The sequence below is a fragment of the Sminthopsis crassicaudata genome, chromosome 6 (genome assembly GCF_048593235.1).
Source record: "Sminthopsis crassicaudata isolate SCR6 chromosome 6, ASM4859323v1, whole genome shotgun sequence".
NCBI classification, from domain to species: domain Eukaryota; kingdom Metazoa; phylum Chordata; class Mammalia; order Dasyuromorphia; family Dasyuridae; genus Sminthopsis; species Sminthopsis crassicaudata.
In genome coordinates, this window is record NC_133622.1 from 70,607,051 (window position 1) to 70,624,703 (window position 17,653).

The window sequence follows — 17,653 nt, forward strand, 5'->3', positions numbered from 1 at the left end:
AGCTCAGGGGGAGGGAAGGGGAGAGTACTAGGTAGGTTGAGGAAGACTGATGACTTACTTCTTGGAAGAAATAAGAAGGGATGGGATCAGAGAAATTAATGGAGGGCTAGGGTTAGTTTAGGCTAGGATTAGTGTAGGGTTAATTCACTCTTTGACCCTAGGTCAAAGGCAAATTGGTAAATATTAAGTTGTGAATTGTGGGAGTAGAGAAGAGAAGCTCATGATGATCTCAGCCTGGGAAATGCTTGAGAGCAAATGCTATAACAAACAAGACGGTATAGGGTTGGGGGTGGAAGAGAATATCAGAAGATGATGTGATCAAGTTATCAATTTAATCCCATTTCTTCATCTCCTTCAAGAAATAGCTCTATTTATCCTCTCTCATGTTTTACTCTTCCTAAACCTGCGCTTTATTTTCACTGTGAATTTCAATTCCTCTCTGCTTTCCTGCCCTTCCAATATCACTTGTCTTTTGACTTCATTTTCTCTCCTTTGACTTTATTGTTGTGTTAAGTCGTTGCAATTGTGAACAACTCCTCATGACCCCTTTTGGGTTCTTCTGGACAAAGATATTGGAGTCGTTGGCCATTTCCTTTTCTGGCTCATTCTATAGATGAGGAAACTGAGCCAAATAGGGTTAAGTGACTTGCCCAGAGTCACATAGATGGTAAATGTGTGAGGCCAAATTTGAACTCAGGTCCTCCTGACTCCAGACCTGGCACTTTAACCACTGAACTACCTATCGGCCCCTTTGTCTCTAGAGTTAATCAGTTCATCAAGGTCTTATCCTCCACTCTTGAATCTTTTGCACATCCCTTTTCCCTGCATTATTCTTAAATCATGGATGCTTGACATTGGAGAAAACGTCACCAAGAATACAATATTGCTGTCTGGGATAGGATGAGCCAAATGCTGAAAAAAAGGAAAAACGGCTTGGTTACTTGTAAGTGATTGGCAGGGTGTGACAAAGGGAAGATCTAGAAGCAGTAGTGTAGAGGAAAAAGTAGGTTGAATCTCCCCTGTATTAAGAAGTATGGAAAAAGAAGTAATCAGCACTGCTGTGGACAAAATAAAAATTCAATCAGAGATAAATCAAAGGATTTCCATTAAACAATGAGACCCTTTCTGAAGTAGGCTAACAGATATGTTGACAGATCTAGCTCAAGCTCCACTGCATGATTTTTTTTTTCTATCATGTTCAATGGTTCAAGAATAGGACAATAAAGGAATTGGATAAAGGCGTGTCCCCCAGCTGAGGCAGACAGGTCAGGAATGGCAAAAGGACAAGGAAGGAGCCTTGGAGAGGATAGAAAGAAGTGTGATATCTTGAAGGAGAAATAAGATTTCTTTGAATACAAGAAGATGAAAAGAGTATGAGAAGAATCTAGAATGGGAATATTATATCATATATTAAAGTGATAAAAAAAAATAGGAAGGTACAAGGATTGGGGAGCAGGAAGGTTGAGCTAAACAGGCATAAGTGTATGGGGAATAGTAACCAGGAAACAGGATTTCATATTGGCAAACAATCATGATTAGGGAATCAGCAGATTTTTGCTAGCCACTGAACAGAGTAAATGTTATTTAGTCATTTCAGTCACGTCTGATTTTTTAAGAACCCATGTGAAGTTTTCTTGGCAAAACTACAGGAAAGGGGCATTTCCTTCTCCACCCCATTTTATGGATGAGGAAACTGAGGCAAACAAGATTAATGATTTGCCCTGTGCCATACAATTAATAGGTATGAGACCACAAATGAACTCAAGAGCTTCCTGACTCCGGGGCTGGCACTGTATCTACTGCGCCACCTAGCATTTCTACTGAATTTCTCAATTAGTAATTTCAATTTTACCTAAAAATTCATATTGTTGTTATGATATTTCATTTAAACCCAAAGCTATAAACTTTCAGAAATAGAAGTTTCCCTACGGTTCACCTCTGGAAGCTCATCATGAGCAAAGGTTTCTTCCATTTTCTCTTGCAGTACCCAGTGCCTAGTCCATGCTCCAATACATAGGTATTTAATAAATGCTTGCTAAATTGAATTGAATCTAGGCCAGCTGCTTCTTTTTCCCCCTTTTTTTTTAATTAAAGAGGCACAAAGGAGAGAAGTGACTTCCCCAGATACCTCATCTACCCAAGGCAATTGCTAAATGTATTTTAAATTGGATGGAATTGCCCAAGTTGTGAACAAAAGCACCAGGCTCACCACTTACAACTGTCCTGCTATACCATGTAGCACCTTGGATCCACCAGTCTGCCTCTGACACCAATCAAGGCCCTTTGCACAATTGGAATACACAGAAAAGGGTTTATTGGGACAAAAGAGGTTCAGAAAATCCTGCAAATACCTTCTGCATCCCTCTTACTTAATAAATCCTTCTTTCAACCTGGTCTCGGCCTTAAAACGTTTTTTAAGCTATCACACAGATGTGGCAGGGAGAATAGAAAACTGCCAGCCAGCAGTTCATTTTACTTTCCTTCATAGAAATCCTTGGATACAGAGAGATTTTAAAATACCTTTGCTGGTGATTTCAGGGCAGCAGAGTTAAGGGCACGGTTCCATTGTCTGCACTTAAGATGACAGTTTTGGTTGATACCCTTATTCAAATAAACTGCCCATTCGAAGCTTGTGATTTACAGCAGCTCTCCCTGTGCCTATTTCAAGCAAAGATCCGCATGAAGAATCTCAATGTATCTATTGGTTATTCTCTCTCTCTCTCTCTCTCCCTCTACACACACACACACACAGAACAAGGGAACATGAGTTGCTGGGTCAGCAGTGGAAAACGGATGAGAATCTCCATGAACCCTTGCCATCATTCTCCAATAAGCCCTGCCACTCACTTAAGCACCATATGCTGCAGCAAAAGTCGGGCAAGAGCTTTGATTTGTAAATTGCATCTCTAGGATATTTCTAATGTAGACATCACAAGCTCTTAATTCACCACGCCGAAGGAATTCCACATACTGATCCATTTCATGTCCTAATTAGTATTGACTGTATCATCTTAGGGTTTCGGATGATACCCTGTCAATTTCCTTTTGAAAGTTACGTTTTTCAAATGAAGATAAAGAATTTAATTAAAAATTTTATCTCTGGGATGCTTTATGATGATGTTCTAAAACTAAATGTATATGAGGGCCCCATGTAATCTTATTTTAGGTCTCTACAGAAGGCCATAAAAAGTCCCTGTGGTATCTGAAAGGAGCATAACATGAGAGATAATGAAGTCTTCCCCTCACCACCTACTATGGTGCAATCATTTCTGTCTTGATTCCTTTTGGGATTTACAGCTTCCCTTGTCCCTTTTTCTCCCTAATGCAACACTCTGCTGTCACTTCCTCAAATCTGTGCTGGGAGTAAAGCAAAGGAAATAGCTAGTTATTCATCAATGAAACAGCAGGTAAGAAATCCCATGATAAACACAAATAGACTCTGACATCACCCAAAAGGAAACACAGCTGGGTGAGAGACATGAGTATTGGAGAAACTGCTAGGTTGGCAATATGTACAAGGAGGACCTTTGGGTCAAACCCTGGCTCTCATACTTGCTACCCATCTCTTAACTTCTCTCCTCTTCTATTAAATGAGGTAATCCCAAAGACCAAGAGTCTGCTGATAAATATTTAACAAGCAGCTCTCCAAAAACTCAGATATACTTTTAACTTTAAGTGACATCTTTAGCATTTCCTCCATCACTTTCTTAAGTAAGGACAATGAACAGAAATGATAATCAAATCATCATTTATAGCATTAGCTGATTTCTGAGGTATAAATGCTCACAATGAAAATTTAACAATTGAACATCAAGAGGAAGTGCATCCAGCACACTCTTATTGAAGGTCCTCCCAAGATCTGAATATATGATCTTATAAAGAAAAGGAAAAAGTGGACCACCCACATCTACCCAATGTAGTCTTTTCTGGAACTCACGTTGCTAAAGGAAAAAAAATACATAAAGAAACAATTTGAACCTCTATACTGAATGTATTTTCTAATATGGGATTTAAATAGGCATCTATTTGTAGAGTCACTGATCCCATCCTTATCTGTTCTCCCTTTGATTACTTTTTTTATAGTCCTCTGGTGAGAAAAAAGGTTTACTCTATGTAGGTACTTTAATGGCTTATCTTAGGAGAATATTACTGATTTCTCCTTAATGAGATATATTTTCAGAGAGGATATACAAGTTGGGCTTATTGACTTCCAATCTAGGGCCCTTTCTATTGAATTTTTCCTATAGGAAGCCTGGATCTATTTAAGCCACCCCAAATCATAAAGTAGAGGTAGCTAGGTAGCTCAATAGATAGAGCATGGGAACAACAGTCAGGAAAACCTGAGTTCAAATCGGCTTTAGACACTTACTAGCTGAGTGACTCTAGGCAAGGCAAGTCACTTAACCTCAAAGTGTCTAATTCACTAGGGAAGGAAATGGCAAAGTACTCCAAAATCTTTGCCAAGGAAATCCTATCTGGGGTCATGAAGAATTGGATTGAACAACAATAATCCGAAATTTTAGAGACTTTTCTGATAAAGTCCTCTGACTTTGGGAGATGAATATGACCAAGGAACACAAGGAGGGACACCACCTAGAGTACATTTTCATAATGAATATTGTGGGGGCAAGATGTTGAAAGAAGGCAGAAAGGGGAGGCATGAAGAAAGGGAAAGAAGAGGTTCCCTTAGGAAAAGAAATATTGGGTACAATGGGCCCCAGGGGAAAGCAAAAATTGAGAGACCCCTGTGAGGAGAGGATATGGAAAGGATACATAAAAGAAAAGGGGAAATTGGGGTTTAGTGGAAAGAATATTAGTCCAGGATCCTGATTCTTTTATAGATTTGCAAATTGTCATTATTACATTTGATCTTTAATAGCAACCCTATAAAATAGATGCTATCATTATAAATATTTGACAGATAAGGAAGTTGAGGCTGAAAAAAGTAGTGTCTTGCCCAGAAGGGAGGGTCACATTTAATAGTTGTTTTTGATTTTACTTTCTCAGTTTTCCCAAGTCCAGGATTTTCTAAAGTACTATAAACTCCCTTCAGCAAATCATTTCTCATCTCTGAAAACCAGTTTCTTTACTTATAATATGGTTGTGTTGTGCTCTTAAAAGTTCCCTTAATGGAAACAATAAACTGGGAAAAATGTTTATATCCAAGGATTCTGATAAAGGCTTCATTCCTAAAAGATATAGAGAACTGACTCAAATTTATAAGATTAGAAGCCATTCTCCAATTGGTAAATGGTCAGAGGATATGAACAGACAATTTTCAGGTGAAGAAATTTAAACCATTTCTAGTCATATGAAAAAAATACTCTAAATCACTATTGATCAGAGATATGTAAATTAAGACAATTCTGAGATAGCACTACACATCTATCAGATTGGCTAATATGACAGGAAAAGATAATGATGAAAGTTGGAGGGGATGTGGGAAAACTGGGACACTAATACATTATTAGTGTAGTTATGAACTGATCCAACCATTCTGGAGAGCAATATGGAACTGTGCCAAAAGGGTTAATTGTGCATACCCTTTGACCTAGCAGAGTTTCTTCTGGGCTTGTATCCCAAAGTGATCTTAAAGGAGGTAAAGGGACCCACATATGCAAAAATGTTTGTGGCAGCTCTTTTTGTAGTGGCAAGGAACAAGAAACTGAATGTAATAAAAGTTATCTACCAAATAGAATCAGAAGAATGAAGTGAACTACATCCTAAAGTTCTTAAGTTTTGTTATCTTGGCCAAGATGCTAAACAAGACAAAGGCTGCAATGATTCAAACTTTGTTTAAATCTGGCTTAGATTAAAAGGAAACCAAGTCATAGGAAACTGGCTTAATGGTAAGCCATGAAGACTGTTTTCCCCACTTTTGTTCTCTGACTCTTGCCTTTCAGAAGGTGGGGTTATATTGGAGGAGAAATGCAAGATTATTCACTTTGAACTAGGAAACAACATTAGGAAGAAGAGGAAAATGGAAGAACTCTGGCTGTTATCAAAACAAAAAGACAGAAACACTTAAATATGAACTTGAGGGTGAATAATGCCTTTATGAAAGTAAGTTTTGCCTAGAGATAGGGGCTCTGGTAAGGTGAGGTGTCATTTAGTGGATGGATGCAAGTCAGCTAGATCCCCTTCACCCATAGGAGAAAGAAGAATATGCAAATAGAAACAGGAAAAGTGGCTGATAAATATGTATGAGAATATCTCTTGCTTCTCAAAGAATTCTACTAACTCCTCTATTTAGTCTCATCTGACTCACATGATTGGTATATTCAAGTACAGAGGGAGTCTACTTTAGATTTATGTGCACAATTCCTTTTATCAATCTCAGTTTAAAAAAAACAAACTCCTAACACCTAAGAATCATCTAAGTTTGAGCTTCTATTGTCTGGCTAGAGTAGAACTTCTGGAGGTATTATGAATTATAGCTTCATTTTCTGCTATGACACAATAGAAGGGGATCCAAAGTGTGAAAATCAAATATATGGGTCTGTTTTCCAGTATTCTTCCTCTGTGAGAATGGCCAGGCAGTTCAGATGTTATCCAATAAAGTTGGTACTTGTAACAAGTAGGGATGAATCTTGTTCATTGTTCCGAGACTTCTCACAGCTGAGGAAGGATTAAGATTAAGGCAGGACACCTTGGAGAGACATAACTGAGGAGTATTTGAGGAAGAGTAGGAAAATGTCATGGGAATAAGAGAAAAGAATTGGTTTAAGGAATATAGCATCCTGTGTTTATATGCCAGGACTGAGTCAGGCTGTTAAAAGGATAGTTAGCCCATATGCCATGACTTTTGGATGGATAATTCCAGGTTTGCTCTAAGTTCTTTCCTGACTTCCAAACTGGGATACTAAGAAAGCAATGTCTCATTTCCAACTCACTAAACTTGCTATTTTATGAGCAGTAGTAGTTAACGGTCAGTAGGTGGCTCTCTGTTGCATCTCAGAAACAATCATCAGGCAACTGGCTCAGCTGATCAATATGTGGCTGCCTTTATGATCCACATCTGTTCTGTATAGAATCAGTGCTGGTATATGTTGGACCTACTAATTTAAGAATCCATTGTTTGCTTTATGGAAGCTAGGATGCTATGTCTTCTTCTAAAGGCTCAGACAGTTTGTATGGCTGATTTTCTTCTTTTACTTTTTAAAATCACACTATTCTTTTTTTCTCCCCTATGGTCAAATAAATCCTGAGTTAGCTGGGTTAGGCTTTCTATCCAAGTCTTTTGACCACAAAACCAGTTTTCTTTCCAATCAATACTATTAATGCTAAATAATAACCACATACTTAGAATAAAAAATTATAAGTAACCTAAAGAACACAAGAAAGACTTATGATGGATGTGTCTAAATTGTGAAAAAGGCATCGATCAGAAAGAATGAACAAATATAGCTGTCATAGGGGTCTCTCCCCCTTGAGTTATTTGTTTTTTTTCAGTTCTGTTAAGAGAAACTGGATGAAATCACATTCTTCTAATCACTTAAACTTTTATGTACTCTTCTGATTCTCCTTCACCACCATGGAATACTTTTCTTACTGGTTTTCTTTTCTGGACTGCTGCTTTTTGGTCTATCTAGGAATCCTTATTCTTCTCTAATAAATCAAGTATTTCTTTCACTTTTTCCTCCTTAGGAAAATTGTCAAGTGATAAAATAGCTAAAGTCCTGGACCTGGAATGAGGAACACCAAAGTTTGAATATGGCTTCAGAACCACTGAGTGACTCTGAGCAAGTTGCTTAATCTCTCTGTTTCCTCATCTGTAAAATGGAGATAACAATAACCCTTATTTCCTATGGTTGTTGTGAGGCTCAAATGAATTATCTGTTGAAAAGTACTTCATAAACCTTAAAACATTATACAAATGAGAGCCATTATTATTATTCGTCTCTATCACAGAGACATTTATACCACACATAATTGAAGTACAAAATCTCACTCAAGCAAGACTGTTGGAAGATTATATAAAAATTAACAACTTGATGAAAAACAAGAATTACTAAAAACAAAGCCAAAAGAATGAAACAATACAGGATAACAATTTATTTCTTCTATAAGACAACTGGCCAATAAAATAGATAAAGGAGAGATAATCTAATTATGAATGAACTATTGACAAGTATGATTTATTCATAATTAATAACTGATTTAGTAAGGGCAGCTAGGTGGTACAGTTGAAGCATTACCTAGTGTTAGGATTGTAAGGTGAGAACTCAGGTTGTCTGGACAGTTCTCTGGCTCAGAATTCACACCTTTGGTTTGGGCCTTTAAAGGCAGTTTACACCTTTGGAATTCTGAGGGAGCAAGTTCATTGGTTGAAGTGTTTCTCACAAGCCCCGTTGAGTTCTCACTACAATCTCTGCAAGGATAAAAGAAGGCAGCATTGGGTCTGGAGAGTTAGTCTACTCTGGGACAGAGTTGGGACAGCACTTTGGAGGAAGAGTAGTATAGTCTGGGATTGAGTTGAGACGGCAGTCCCCAAGGACAACTTAGAGACGACCGGACCTTTACAATTCCAGACCTACACAACCTAGACCAAACTCAAGAAGATTCATCTTCACAAGTTCAAATCCTTTATTGGACACTTAGTATCTGTGTGATCCTGAGCAAGTCACTTAACCAGTTAACCAAGTAACTGAGTTTACATCACTATCCTAAAGTGTAAAAAGAGTTGCAAAAGGAAATGACAAACCACTCCAGTATCTTTGCCAAGAAAACTCCAAATGGGGCCACAGAGGATGAGACATGACTTAAATAAATGAGCAGCTGATTCAAGCAGAAAGACAGCCACAGAATGTAATTCACAGCTTATTAGAACAGTTCTTTTATATCTATATGTCTTAGTTTCAAAAATTCATTACATTCCCTTGTCTTTTACTCTATCAATCACCATAACATATCAACTATTTTCCAAAATTCCTTAAAACCTGCTTTTAAACCTTTGTGGCAAATCCCTTCTCCTAATCCTGTCTCCTATACTGTTAGATGTCAGTCATTAACATTGATTTAAAACAAATATATAAGACTAGTCCTCAGTCTCCATCCCTTCCACTCTTATATGTTATTCTTAAACATAATCTGATTTTTCCTTTCCTATTCCTGTCATTACTCTTCTGCTTAAGAATTTGTTCACAGGATGGAGAAAAAGTAGCACAATTCCAATTCCACCTTGGTGTCTTAGGGAAAAGATCATGGTGGCTCCAACTCTCTTAGTTTCTGACACATGACAATGAAAATATAGAGCCCCTATATAAATCATAAGACTACAATACACTTTGGAATCTGGTCTAGAGACAAAATACTTTATCATAGAAAGAGTACTAGATGATTGTTGTTGTTCATACCAAAATGAGGACCAAAATGACATAACTGTGATAGAGTCAAGTGTGTCCGATTGTGGTAGATCAAACTAATACTTGGTTTGCTTGGAACTCTCTGCCACAGCTCAGACACATATAGTCCCTATGAACATTTGAGGTAGCTTCTCTAATTGTGCATGTCTCACATCTCTTTTGGGTTAATAAGGATCAGTTCAAGGACTAGGATGTTTAGAACATGAAGACCATCTTCAAACACTTGAAGGGTTTTCATAGAAGATGTGTTGGGCTTGTTCTACTTGGATCCAAAGGGTGAAACTAGGAACAATTAGCCAGAGTTGTAAAGAGGTAAATTTAAGCTTGATAAAAAGCAAAACAATTTAATAGCTTGAGCAATTCCAAACTGGGTCTAGCGAAGGCTGTCTAGGGACTCAGTGGGTTTCCCCTTTTTAAGCATATGCCAGATGAGCTTGTTAGACTTCATGCTGGGTTTTCAAGCATCAGTTAGATTAGATGGCCTCCCAGGGTCTTTGCAACTCTGAGATTCTGTGATTTTAATTTGGTGAAATAATTTGAGCCTCAGTTTCCTCATTTGTAACAAATGATAGGACTAAATTATCTTTCATGTCATTTTTACTCTCAAAAGTCTATGGTTCATTGGAGAGGCATTTATTGGACTTATTTTCTGACTTCTCCAAAGTCATGAGAAATCTTGGATTATTAATTTGAGCAAGAATTTCAAGTCAGGATGGAGCAAAGAATTATTTATATAAAACTTCATGTAACAAGTACTTTTTCCACAATCTTTCCATTTGGCAAGGTAACTTTATACATGCATATATATATGTGTGTGTGTGTGTGTGTGTGTATGTATATGTTATATATATATTTTACATATATATGTGTGTGTGTATATATGTATATGTGTGTGTATATATATATATATAATATATATATATGTGTGTGTGTGTGTGTGTGAATGTGGATATGTGTTTACTTCAAATGAGTATTATTTTATTTTTATTTTTATTGTAGCCTTTTATTTTCCCAAATACCTGCAAAGATAGTTTTCAAGATTTACCTTTGCAAAACCTTGTGTTTCAAATTTTTCTCCCTTCCTTCCCTAAAGAGCAAGCAATTCAATTCAGGTTAAACATTAGCAAATCTTCTAAACATATTTTCATATTTGTCACAATGTATGAGAAAAATAAGATAAAAAGGGGAAAAAGTGAGAAAAACACCAAGCAAACAAGCAACAACCAAAAGATTAAAATACTATGCTTTCATTCACAGTCTTCTATAGTTCTCTCTCTGGATGCAGATAGCTCTCTCCATCATAAATCTATTGAAATTGATAGGCTACTTTAAGAAAAAACTCCATCATTGTTAATTCTGTTGAAAATAAACTTTAATGCTAATTTAGACTGATTTTTATAAGCAAAGGACAGTGAAAAATTGGTGAAATTAATCATATTATTCACAATCCACCTCCCCTCATAATCTTCCATCAGGAACATCTAAACAATTGAGGCAAAAGCAGACTTTTTTTTCCCTTTTTCATCTTGAGAAATCTTAATTTAGTACTTCAATGCATTAATATAAACAAAATCCAAATAAAGAAGACTGGACTTAATGTGCTTATATGGTGTGATTTTAAAAATCTAGAAAGTGCTAATTTTTCTGTCCTTTTTCTGTTTTACCTCAGTGAAATTTACTATCATTTTTTTTTCATTTAAACATTTAAATTTCATTTAAATTTAAACAATTGAAGGTCAAAAAACAAACTAGAGTTTGATTTTACATATATTTTTTATGGAAAACGTGAACATCTTTTGGAAAGTACACATTAATCAATCATTGGTCAATTATTCCTTAGAATAAGGAAGAAATCTTCTGAAGAATCTGAGAAGTATGAAAGGGAAGAAAACCCAAGTATACAAGGAATACAAGGTAGAATACCCAGGGAGCAAAAAGCCCTAGAACATGATGACCAGAATCTACAAAGAAATGAAGTACATATACACTATATATATTTTAAATCACTGTACTTGCTTATTAGATTCTCTTTGTACTACATAGAGTCATAGGATGAAGCACATTGTATACACAAGGTGGTCCACACCCCCAACTCTCCCCTCTCCACCTCTATCACGAATCATATGAAAATAATATAATTGTTGGCACATGGAATATAAAGGATTAAAAAAAGCATGAGTTTTACACAGCAACAACAAGATTATATGATGATCAATTCTGATGGACTTGACTCTTTTTCAACAAGGTGATTCAGGTCAGTTCCAATGATCTTGTGATGGAAAGAGCCATCTGTATCTAGAGAGAGAATGTGAGGGCTGAGTGTGAAGCACAACATAGTATTTTCACTTTTTTGTTGTTTTTTCCTTGCTTTTTGTTTTATTTATCTTTTTTTTCTTTTTGATCTGATTTTTCTTATGCAGCATGATAATTGTGGAAATATGTATTGAAGAATTGTACATGTTTAACAAATATTAGATTAGATGATGTCTAAGAGAGGAAGTAGGGGGGAGGGAAGGGAAAAATTTTGGAACACAAGGTTTTACAAAGATGAATGTTGAAAACTCTCTGTGTATATATTTTGAAAATAAAAAGCTTTATTAAAAAAAGAAAAGCCAACATATGAGTTTGAAGAGAAGAGGCATTGGGGATTCACTCTGACCATCACCTTCCCATATTTGAATCATTATTTGTTTCCTTCATGCCTTACAGAAGCGTTAGAATTATGTGTGAGCCTTCTTTATGTGACAACTTTTAAATTTGTTAGTGGCCAGGGAAAAGCCCTAGCTTCCCTGCCCCTGGTCTTTTGCTATACAGCTATCACCAAATAAGTCCTGTCAATAAACTTGGGATTGATAAAAGGCACTATAATATAGTGATTTTGTGATACAGCTTTATATGCCCAGGTTTCCATGCACATAATCTTTATTCAGTTACAGAAAAGTCAACAAGTACTACCTAGCAACAATTATAATGTCTCCTAGACACAATAAATGTGTGTTACAATGGAAGCAACTACTGGAAAGGTTATTTTTCTCCCCCTGGTATCAAGATATAAATATAAATTGAGAAATAAAATGAATAGATATTAACCCTTACTTACTGAGAATTACAGGTGCTTTCTTCTTGTACTCCTCAATACAACACTGCTATAAGGATGATTATTTCACTGGTTTCAGAGTCCTGTAAAGAACAAGAGAACAATGTGCTATAATGGGATACTAATTTGTATGTCTTCCCATAAAATGTCCCCAGCTAAAATTATTGGTCTACTGATGATGTACATCATCAGAAAAGCAACAAAATATGTTTCGTTTTTGACGTTGGATTCTAGTACATGAAATTTAGGAGGTCCTTAATAAAAATCCATGCTGGTTGAGCACTGATGACAATCCTGAGTTCAATGGGATTTGGGAACTGTATAATTAGGATTTCAGATAATTTGGTTATAGTATACTGACCTATCCCACAGAAAATTCACTATCACTAGTAATCCAAATAACAAAGAAAGCTGATACTGATAGATCTGTTGAGTTTGGACTTCTGAGCTGCAATAGGATATATCTATTAGGCATCCATATTAAGTTTAGCAACAATAAAATGAATCTTCATAAGGTGGAGTGGCCAATAGATTACCCAAGGAGGATAAGGCAAAAGGGAAAAACAAAGGAAAGGTGAAAAGGAAAGAGAAGAGGAAAAGGGAAAAGAATGGGAAGGGGAGAGGAATTTACCTGATTCTACTTTCCTACTTCTTTATGAGAAAAGATAGTCCAAAAATATAAACTGCTGTATAAACTAATAACAATCTTTAATTTGTAGTATTCGCAAAAGAATTGTTCCATAAATATAAGAATTAAAAGGCTTGGATGATGTTTAATGATAGAGAGACAGAACAGTACAATGGACAGATCACTAGATCTGCAAATAGAGCAATGGAATTGAAATTTCCAGGTTTTTCTAATTAATGTGTGACCTCCAGCAAGCCTCTGAGTCCAATTCCTCATTTATAATATGTTTGAGAACGGGCTAAATGACCTCAAACCCCTGCTAGCTCTGAATCTATGACCCTAATGCATTTTTGTCCCTCAATTTGAATGATTCCATCTATAGAAACATGCCTATATAATTAATTGATTTGACAGAACAAAATATTAGAGGAAATGTTACAGGAGTCAGAACCGTAGGAGCAAGGCTATCAATGACCAGTTGGTCGATGGCACAGCTTCTTGCTTCGCCAAGGATTAAGCATGACATTGGTAGAAGTAATAATAGCTATATTTTGTTATAACCTTATTTTCCTATTTTGCTTTATATGTTCATTCTTCTAAATTAATTCAAATCATCCTGGGAATAGTTTGAATGTAAATTACACATCAACCTACATACACACACACACACACACACACACACACACACACATATATATATATATATATATATATATATATATATATACACATATGTATGTATATACATATAATATGCAAATATACATGATATAAAGTTATATGTATTTATACATACATTATAAGTATATATCTATATGTATATATGAGTATGCATAAAACATGTCCAAACCTACATAACCAGACTTTATGATTTCATTGTTTTAGGGGAACTTCCAGTAAGAAAACTCCCTTTAACAAAGTTAATTGGCAATTATCTGGGACACTGGCAGGTTAAGTGATTTATCCCAATCACATAGCATTTGTCACAGACGCAACTTGACCCAAGGTTTTTATGACTCTCCCTCTAAGATACAGATTTATATATTGGGTGTGTGCATTTGATATACACTAATCTTTAAAATTAAGTCATAGTCCATACATGAAACAAGTCTTTGCAGGAATTAACATTAGTCAAATATTGAGTCTAAACCAGACAATATAACAAATACCTCAAAAATGGAGAGGTATAAGACACTTTCTGAGGTATAAGACAAGGATTTCATTCATCTGGGCTTTTCTGTGAAACCTTTGCCCAGATTATATGAACAAATTCCTTTCAGCATTTAACACTGATCTTTTCTTGAAGTTTAAACTATGCAAGTTTAAAAATAAAAAAAATAAAAAAACCTTGTCATGAGAGTCACTACTCTCTGAGAAGGATGTAGGACAAAGAACTTGTTCTCTAGGCTTTGCCATGAAGCCTTTGTTCAGTTTGAGAGGTTTTTCCCTGTCACTGAGTCTCTGCACCTTATAGTTCTTGCCCCTTCTCAGGAAGTGCCATTTAGCAGAAACCCTGATAGTGCAGGTACATCTCAAACATCAGTATGCCTGGGAGTCAGTATCAACACCAGGCCTTCTCTTGACATTTGCAAATGCTTTTATACTCTGCAATTTAACCAGGATGTTTGCTTTTCATAAATAAAAAATCTAGTCATGAATTTTCTACAATGAGTGATCCAAGAGTCTTTTAAAAAATTGACTTGTTGAAACGTGATTCTGATTCAAAACAATACCTGCATGTTGGTTATCATCCTACATAGGTTCTCTTCTCAGCTTTTCAGCTGCCCCAATTGATGTCTATTAAAGATGCAGATTGGCAGGAGGAGAGAAAGGGGGAGCTTGGATCTCTGAATTAACCTGGAATGGAAGCCGAGCTCTTCCTCAAACTAATTGTCCTGTTTCTGCTTCTTAGATCTCCAGGAAAGGAACTGGAAACTTGTGTGACCCAATTCTTCCTGAACTGCTGTCACTTTCTGTAACATCCCAAACTGATAGTCAGGATTCCATTGGGGAGATGACAGAATTAACCCTTATGGGTTTGAGCAGGTCATTGCTGTTTGCAGTTGCTGTTAGATTTTTTGAGTCCACAGGCCCTTCTGAATCCTCCTTGACCCTTTTTACAGTAATAAAATGATCTTTTTGAGTTTTGTATTTTATTTTAGATTCTTACAAAGAAAACAAAAGAAGATGGGAGACGTGGTCCAGGAGCTGTCCATACCCTCAAATAGGAGGGAGTGCCAATCTTTTTGCTCTTGTCACCTTCTCCAAGACCTCCCTGGAATCCCTAACAGATTTGCAATTGTGGAGTCCGAGGGTATTCTGTTGTAGCCCATTCCTCATTCCTCAGGGAAATAGGCAGGTGGTAAAGAAGAAAGAGCACTGGATCTGGGAGAGGAAGACCTGGGCTACTATATGCTGGTCTTCTTTTCTTATCTATGTCACTTACCTACCTATAAAAAAGACTCTTGGACTTCTAAGGCCCTTCCTGCCTTCAATCTGTGATCCTATCCATGGAGACTACTAGAAGGCAGACTCACAGGCCAACCATTTCCTCAAATACTAAACAATTAGCAGTAAAACAATGTTTCACAGAGAATTCATTTTTATGGAAGAAGGACTGATAAAAGCTTTTCAGATTGAAGTCATCTCTAACAAAAGTAATCCTTTGAGCTCCCAACCACAAGAACCCGGTGAGTGCTTGATAAGATCCAAAGGTGTTTTCAGAAGAAAATATTGGTTCTACCCACCGACAGCTTGAGTGCTCACACCCATGGGAAAGTCAAGAGATTAACTTACTGTGTAGGCAGGATCAGGATCACGAGCTGGTTTAGCCTTTGTTCTCCTCCCAGCTGTAATCTAAAGCAAACAGTTCCCACTTCTGCCCAAACCACAGAAAATAGGCAGTCTACACCCTGTTGAAGAATCTTTTGTCATTCAGCCTTCCTGAAGACATCAGAAATTCCACAGGTAATCTAATAAATCTTTTACCCAGCTGGTCTTGTATATTAGTCTCTAAGGTTTACTCCTGCCTCCTTAGAATGTCAGGAAACAATGAGCACTGATTCCATTCCCCTGTCTTCTTGAAGGAATGCCTTCCTTGAAAGATGATTCTATGTTATAGAGGATCAAGACAAGATAACATTAAGGAGATTCACTATAATCACCATTTATTTGAATAATCTATTTTTTTAAAGAAGAGTAGCAGTTGAAGCTATTGTTATTATATATGGATCTAGTTCAATTCCAGAAATATTTGTTATCTATTATTCAAAGATTCTAAAATAAAAAGACAAAAAGGAAATAATTCTTACCCTCAAGGGGTTTATATTCCAAGAGAGGAAGAGAAAGGGAATAATAAACAAGTATTTAAGTGTGTGTGTGTTAGAGGGAAACATGCAAAACATCTCCATAAAAAAGTCATGTTTTAAAAGAAAACATAGGGGCAGCTAGGTGAGGCAGTGGACAGAGCACCATCCCTGAAGTCATGAAGACCGAAGTTCAAATCTGGTCTCAGACACTTAACACTTCCTAGCTGTGTGACCCTGGGTAAGTCACTTAGCCCCAATTGCCTCAGCAAAAACAAACAAAAACAAAACTACAGACCAAAAAAAAATACATGAAAAATTTAAGTGAAAAATCATATGCTTCAATCTGCATTTAGTCTCCATCATTGCTTTCTCTAGAAATGGATAGCATCTTTTATATCACTAGTCCTGTGGAACTGTTTTGCATTTTTGTATTGCTGAGAGTAGCTAACTCATTCACAGTTGCTTATCATACTATATTGTTGCTACTGTGTACAATGTCCTCCTGGCTCTTCTATCAGTTCATATAAGTCTTTCCAAATTTTTCTGAATTCATTCAGAAGAGCATTCTCCACAGAAGTCAACATTTGTTCAAAAGCATGAAAGCAGAAAAATGTCCTATATGAGAAATCACTAAGAATCAGTAAAAAGAAATAAGTACAGTTGATATATGCATTTATCAAGTGCTTAATTAAGGTACATTTTCAAAACTAGAAAAAAATCAAAAATAGGTAAGAAAAAATAGGAAAATTTAAATAAATATGGCACAGAGCACCCCATCTCCTGACCTTCGAGATTTTCCCATAGCTAGAACTCTAACACTTTCTCTCCCTTTATCTCTGCTTCTTAGTTTCCCTGGCTTCCTTTAGCTTTTCTCAGCTTGTCTCATCTTCTGCAAGAAGCTTTTCCTTGTTCTTAGGACATATTCTAAGGATTTAGGGTGATCTCCTACATATATATATATATGTATATATATATAATATATATAATGTATCATATATATGTGAATGAGTGTAGGGAGATATAGTGGGGGTATTGTGTGTATCTGTGTACATGAAGATATATGTGTGTGTATAATATACAAGCATATGTATATATATAATCCCTACATACTTTTTCTGTATTGTTTTCTCTATTAAACTTTGAACTCTTTGAGAGTTTGGACTGTGTTTTGCCTTTCTTGGATAATTTGGCCTAACACATAGTAGCCATTTAATAAATGTTTGTGAACTGGGCCGGATTTGGCAGACTAAACATA

General features: G+C 36.3%; 1 protein-coding gene across 2 annotated transcripts in view; it reads right to left on the minus strand.

Annotated features, from left to right (window-relative positions):
* Positions 1-17,653, minus strand: part of INPP4B (inositol polyphosphate-4-phosphatase type II B) — a 910,680-nt gene that overhangs the window by 496,150 nt on the left and 396,877 nt on the right. For both annotated transcript variants that reach the window (XM_074275067.1, XM_074275068.1), the window contains exon 3: positions 12,466-12,545. The gene's annotated coding sequence lies outside the window, so the exon portion shown is untranslated. The remainder of the gene's footprint in view (positions 1-12,465; positions 12,546-17,653) is intronic.